We start from the raw sequence: 7,500 nt of genomic DNA, 5'->3' as shown, positions 1-7,500 counted from the left end.
GATCATTAACAATGCACTGCCCTTCACTTCTGCAAGGGGTTCATATCAGTGGAACGTTCCTGACCACCCAGAAGCAGCACTGCATGGTTGTTCACCTGAGCTGTCCAAGGGAAATCAGACCCATATGCATGTATGGGGTCTTCAGTTACAGGAATATGCACCTTCAGCATGCACTCCCACACTCTCTAACCATGGAAAGTTGAGCCAACAAAACCAGGTCAGTCTTCTCATCCCCATGCTACCTCCTTCAGGCATCCAAGCAGAGAAATGAACTCTGGTAGCCTGGATCATGGGATGTTATCCCTCCGTGCCAGCAGATCTGCCATTTTCTCACTTGTGTTTAAGTAATACACACATGTGCACACACACACACACACACACACACACACACACACACACACACACACACACACACATGCATGCATACTTGATACCTGATTGCTGATCCCGTGTTGTAAATGCGTTTCTACTTTGCTGTACCCTAAACGTCATTTGGTGGTAATCTTGTATGGCGGTTCACCTGCCAGTCCCAGTGTTTAATAGCTGCACCCTGCATCTCACCATTCTATAGAAAATCAAGAAAAGTATAAGAAAATGGAAACAAAGAGAGAGAGTGCCAGGCAGGATTAAGGTACATCGGGTCCATCACACCAATCCTGCTGATATTCTACTTGTTGTGTGTCCTGTTGGGATTTGGTACCATTCCTGTTATTATGTGATCTAAAGTGATTTGGTACCATTCCTCTTAGTGTGCGATCTCTTAGGATGTGATAACATTCCTGTTACTGTGTGATCTCCTGGGATTTGGTACTATTCTTGTTACTGTGCTCCCTTTTGGTATATGACAGCATTTATTTTACTGCGTGCCCTGCTGGGATTTGGTACAGTTCCTGTTGTTATGTGATCTCCTGAGATTTGGTACCATTCCTGTTATTATGTGATCTCCTGAGATTTGGTACCATTCCTCTTAGTGTGCGACCTCTTGGGATGTGGTACCATTCCTGTTATTGTGTGATCTGAAGAGATTTGGTACCATTCCTCTTAGTGTGCGATGTCTTGGGCTGCGGTACCATTCCTGTTATTATGTGATCTGAAGAGATTGGGTACCGTTCCTCTTAGTGTTCGATCTCTTGGGATGTGGTACCATTCCTGTTATTGTGTGATCTGAAGAGATGTGGTACCATTCCTGTTATTGTGTGATCTGAAGAGATGTGGTACCATTCCTCTGAGTGTCCGATCTCTTGGGATGTGGTACCATTCCTGTTATTGTGTGATCTGAAGAGATGTGGTACCATTCCTCTTAGTGTGCGATCTCTTGGGATGTGATACCATTCCTGTTATTGTGTGATCTGAAGATATTTGGTACCATTCCTCTTAGTGTGTGATCTCTTGGGATGTGGTACCATTCCTGTTATTATGTTATCTGAAGAGATTTGGTACCATTCCTCTTAGTGTGCGATCTCTTGGGATGTGGTACCATTCCTGTTATTATGTGATCTAAAGAGATTTGGTACCGTTCCTCTTAGTGTGCGATGTCTTGGGCTGCGGTACCATTCCTGTTATCATGTTATCTGAAGAGATTTGGTACCATTCCTCTTAGTGTGCGATCTCTTGGGATGTGGTACCATTCCTGTTATTATGTGATCTAAAGAGATTTGGTACCGTTCCTCTTAGTGTGCGATCTCTTGGGATGTGGTACCATTCCTGTTATGTGATCTGAAGAGATTTGGTACCATTCCTCTTAGTGTGCGATCTTTTGTCATACCATTCCTGTTACTGTGTGCCCTGCTGGGATTTGGTACCATTCCTGTTATTATGTGCCCTGTTGAGATTTGGTACCATTCCTGTTATTATGTGATCTGAAGAGATTTTGTACCATTCCTCTTAATGTGCGATCTCTTGGGATGTCATACCATTCCTGTTACTGTGTGATCTTCTGGGATTTGGTACTATTCTTGTTACTGTGCGCCCTTTTGGTATATGACAGCATTCCTTTTGCTGTGTGCTGTACTGGGATTTGGCACCATCCCTGCTACGTGATACCATTCCTATTATTGTGTGATCTCCCGGGATTTGGTACCATTCTTATTGTTGTGTGCCTTGTTGAGATTTGGCACTGTTCTTGTTATTGTGTGGTCTCCTGAGATTTGGTACTGTACCTGTCTCACATACCCTGCTGGGATTTATTACCATTCCTGTTCATGTGTGACATATTGGGATTTGGTACCACTGCTTTTATTGTATGTCCTATTGGGATTTGGTACCACTGCTTTTATTGTATGTATTGTTGGGATTTGGTACCACTGCTTTTATTGTATGCTGTCCTGGAATTTCGTACCACTACTTTTATTGTTTGCCCTGCTAGGATTTGTATTCTCAGATGGTTGAACGCAAAATATATGTGGTACGAACAACTCCTTAGCTTTACTCTGTTTCACCGCAGGACAGCAGGATTTTGTTATGGTAAGATACATTGTGAATGAAGTATACATCTTTCTGTTGTGATTTTGAATCCCACAGCCCAGAGCTGCTTACCTTACAGTAATCGGAGCAGGTCAGTTAAACAGTTCTAAACTTCTTGGTTACCTGTCAAAACAGTCAGTTGTGTCTGTAAGTATTATCTGTTTACAAAAGCAAAACAAGAATCTAACTAGTTTAATAAGTAGTTACGGTTTTGTTTTAGTTTTCATTTTGTAGTGTTGGTGATACTGAAAGCATGTACATGGAATGCAGTGATGGTTCCAGAGGAATGTGTTTCCATATTTGTTTGATTCCAGGAAAGAAAATAAAGTCAGAAGAAGAAGAAGAGTGATTCCATGGCCCCAATCCCAATTTGTAGTAGTCTGCTAGGTACTTCAGTCCTGCAGCTTTGGCATTGGTACTACTTGGATAGAGAGATTTGGCAGCTTGTAAGGATTTGATGATAAATGTCTGATAGATTAGATGGCAAACGATTAATTCTGTAACAAAAACTAGGTGGTTAAAATGGAAATAAGGGCCTTCACAGAGTAGCCATAACTAAAACGTGAGGTGATGTTCTTGTTGTCAAAAAATGAAAATTTTTAACACGAAGTAGAACTCTGGAAAAGTTGTAGCTCTGACGTTTTAATTTTATAATGTGAAATTGTAAATAAATGCCTTTTTATCATTGCATAAACTATAAATTGCACTTTTTCTTTTGTGTTGCAGGACGAAATTCCAGCATTCTCAGTAATTGCCACTTTGGAGTTCCTGTCACAGACTGGTTAGACATTTGTTTATCTGAGTCTGACTGCTGCCGCACAAAACCAGCTAATGGTGTTTTTGGTAATTTGATGGAAATCTATTCTTAGAGGCTTAGCACCAGCTCAGCATCGATACTGACACAAAGGTAGGAACGTGTCTGAGGTACTACACTTTCTGCATTAGAATTCTTTTCTTCAGTTCTTGTTTTTTTCTGCCTTTTCGCTCTTATGTTCCCATCTCCACTTGCCTTCACACTGTAGCAGTACTTCTGTTAACTAGTTTGTTTGAGTAAATATGTTAGAACACAACAAACTGTATAAATAAGCAACGTAGTTTATAGTAGTAAGAAACTACTACCTTCTTCCCCTTATCAGCACCTGGACAGCTCTTCTGAACTTGTTTTAGATTTGTGTTTCTGTATAAGTTATACAAATGCAGTTTTATTAATTTGCTGTTCCTTAGTGCATAACTTGGTTAGCATTAATAAATGACAAATAAACAAGAAACATGCAATGTTGGTTTTAGATATTATCTGCATTACTGTAATATTTTTATTTTATAATTATTTGAAGTGACTAAACACGTGGTTAATGCAGAGAGTAGTTATAGATGTCAGAGTGAAAGAGGGGGGGATATGTAATACAAATAGATGCCCCCTATTGGCTTTGAAATTTAACATTTTTCCTTGAGGGAGGATATGATCCAAAACCAGTTGGTTAAACAACAGTGCAGACATTAATGAATATATAGGCAGGTATAAGGCAATGTTTTAGCTGATGACCAGGGAATATACACATTTCACTAGCTGGGGTCAGCAGGCCTCCTTACTTTGGTCAGGGTTATAGATATGCTTTGTTATTGACCTCATTTCTATTAAGCACTTTAATATTATTCAGTTAGAGCTGCTGCCCAACTCTAGGAAACTAAAGAGCCACTGTGTATTTGTCAAGGTGTGGAAGAGATTCTCAAATTAAATGCACTTTATATTGGAAAGTTACCAGTAAATCAGAATCTTGTACGTGCATCTACAGCTTTGCTTTATGTGTGTGTGTTAGCAGAGGTGTGAAGCACATCTAACAATAAATCAGCATTTATTTTAGAAGGCTTAGTGACTTATGTCAGTATGAAACCTTTCTCCACTTTTAATTAATTACTGAATTGTTTATCTAGCATCCTAATAGTCATGCCTTTAGTATCACTCAAAATGTGTTCCTGTGTGGGAACAGTTGCTTCAGGTAAAACATACTAATGAGAGAAACTTGGCTTAGAAACTTGTTGGATACACTGTGAAACCACAGTACAACCTTAGCGCAGTCTGTGAGAAAAATCTAAGTGGAAAAAATAAGTACATTTAAGGTCTGTTCTACAAAAAATGATGGTTTTCTGGCAAATCATTGAGGACTGAAGTCACTACATAATGACAAATATTTGAGTTTCAGACTTCTCTCCTTTAGAAAATGCATGCTAATGCAAAACCCGTTATTCTGTTATTCACCAACTTTCTAAGTCTATCCGAGTAGTATTTAAAAATGTGCCCCTGATTTTGGGCATTTGTCTTTCACCACCCCCAATAATTTTGCCACTGTTCAGAATTCCTGCGACAAGAGGTTGAGAGGCATGCATGGTGGCCATAGCTAGAATATGAGAACAACAGGTGAAAAAGTACAAAGGAAGAGGCTTGCTCAGCTGATGGATTATGTACAGTGAAACACATCCTACACTGTCACATACTATTGTATACTGACACCTGGAGTGAAACACATCCTGCACTGTCACATAATATTGTGTACTGACACCTGGAGTGAAACACATCCTACACTCTCACATACTGTTGTGTACTGACACCTGGAGTGAAACACATCCTACACTGTCACATTCTATTGTGTACTGACACCTGGAGTGAAACACATCCTACACTGTCACATACTATTGTGTACTGACACCTGGAGTAAAACACATCCTGCGCTGTCACATACTGTTGTGTACTGACACCTGGAGTGAAACGCATCCTACACTGTCACATACTATTGTGTACTGACACCTGGAGTGAAACACATCCTACACTGTCACATACTATTGCGTACTGACACCTGGAGTGAAACACATCCTACATTGTCACATACTATTGCATACTGACACCTGGAGTAAAACACATCCTACGCTGTCACATACTATTGCATACTGACACCTGGAGTGAAACACATCCTGCACTGTCACATACTGTTGTGTACTGACACCTGGAGTGAAACACATCCCACACTGTCACATACTATTGTGTACTGACACCTGGAGTGAAACACATCCTACACTGTCACATACTATTGTGTACTGACACCTGGAGTGAAACACATCCTACACTGTCACATACTATTGTGTACTGACACCTGGAGTGAAACACATCCTACACTGTCACATACTATTGTGTACTGACACCTGAAGTGAAACACATCTTACACAGTCACATACTATTGTTTACTGACACCTGGATAAGGTACAGTAAAATATATCCTACATTGTCACATACTGTTGTATACAGACACCTCGATAAAGTACAGTGAAGTACATCCTACATAGCCACATACTATTGTCTACTGACACCTGGATAAGGTACAGTGAAATACATCCTACACTGTCACATACTATTGTATACTGATGTTGGTGGCGTCTCCTCTGACCCCTCTTTTTGACAACTCATAAGAAGTTAGATTTTGTGGCAATTTTTGAACTGTAGGGCAAATGTGATTCCATTTAGAAAATCAGGAACTACACAGAGACAGAAAACTAGAGACTGTGTGCACATGAGTGTACATGTGCATGTGTATGAGTGTTGGTGTGTGTGTGAGTGTGAGTGTGTGTGTGTGTGTGTGTGTGTGTGTGTGTGTGTGTGTGTGTGTGTGTGTGTGTGTGTGTTTAGAGGAAAATAGGCTGATATAATCAGTTCTGAAAGACAGAATCAGAATGCCTAGAGTCTAACAAAGCACAGGATGTAAAGAGCATAATTTCTTCACAGGAAGAAATTATGTCACAGGAATTTAACTTACTTTTGGGTGACACTATGGTAGTGGATAATACTTAAATTTTAGTAATATGTAATTAGAGTTTAGTAAGGTAACTGACTGCCATGCAAAAAGGGAATATAGATGTTAGCAAACTTTGAAGCATTGTGGATTAGATGACAGTCAGGTTGAAAGGCTGTCTGTGGGAGTTAGAAAGTAATATTCAGTGGAGTTGCAGTGAAGGAAGAGGAGTAAGGTAAGATGTTTTCATGTGTGAATGCAGCATTGCACAGAAACTGATGATGATGATGATGCAAAGAACTTTAACAGGATTGCTGTACAAGGGAACATCCCAAACCTGGAAGCGTGACCAGAGTGATAACTGTTTAGGATTAGTGCAGAACAGTTTAAATTAAGCCAGGCTGAGAACAGAAACTTGGAGAGAGAACAAAGTGACAAGAGATTGGAGAATTGTGCTGCATTATCTAAAGTTGGAGAGTAATTCCGAGGAAACTGGGGGGGGGGGGGGGGGAGTGCCAAGTCTATAGAAAGGAGCATGACTAGTAGAAAGCAAAATGTTGTTATCCCCCTGTGCAGGAAACATTGGGTTGTGTGTACCCTGTGTTGTTGTGGAAATCATCTCTGCAGAAATGGACATAGTTGAATTTGTCTAAAAGAAAACTAATCAGAGTCTATTGTAAAGACCACATGAATGCAGGGATGGTAGAGGAATGCAGTGGGTGCAACCTAGTGACGAGTCAGAAGAGAGGGAAGTCAAGGGAATCTTTAAATCTAGGACAGCAGCACTGAAAAAAGTTGTATAAGAACAGACACAGTGCGGAACAGAGATGGGGCTGATTTAGAAATAATTTGAGGATGTCAGAATTATTTTTTTTCACAGATAGGGTGGTGAATCCATAAAATATCCTTCTAGAAATCTTGAGTAAGTGGTAGAATTACAGAATGCTTACACATCTTCCTTGTCAGACTGAGAATGTGCATATTACTGGGCCATACAATGATTGTTTTCCACCAAGTATTCTGGGTGGAGCTAGGGATATACTTGTCTTCCTATTTTTCATGTTTTGTGTTTAATTTCAAAGGCTTTTTCCTAATATGATTTTATATAATGTTCTATCCCAGATATGTCTGAGTATTGCATTTTTACTGTATAGCTCTCAGAGATTGATGAGTATTATGTTTGTCTAGGAACAGTTAATTCATTGTATCACATTATTTGAATTTGATCATGGTTTCTTGGATTCCATGGAGATGCTTG

At 39.9% G+C, this 7,500-nt stretch overlaps 1 protein-coding gene across 3 annotated transcripts in view; it reads left to right on the top strand.

Moving 5' to 3' along the window:
* Window positions 1-7,500, top strand: part of THRA (thyroid hormone receptor alpha) — a 1,750,892-nt gene that overhangs the window by 449,475 nt on the left and 1,293,917 nt on the right. For all 3 annotated transcript variants that reach the window (XM_044055032.1, XM_044055030.1, XM_044055029.1), the window contains exon 2: window positions 3,190-3,370. The gene's annotated coding sequence lies outside the window, so the exon portion shown is untranslated. The remainder of the gene's footprint in view (window positions 1-3,189; window positions 3,371-7,500) is intronic.

This window comes from Protopterus annectens, chromosome 13.part0 (assembly GCF_019279795.1).
Source record: "Protopterus annectens isolate FY-2018-M chromosome 13.part0, PAN1.0, whole genome shotgun sequence".
Taxonomy (NCBI): Eukaryota; Metazoa; Chordata; order Ceratodontiformes; family Protopteridae; genus Protopterus; species Protopterus annectens.
Note: the sequence above shows the minus strand (reverse complement) of the source record. Positions and strands in the feature narration are given on the sequence as shown.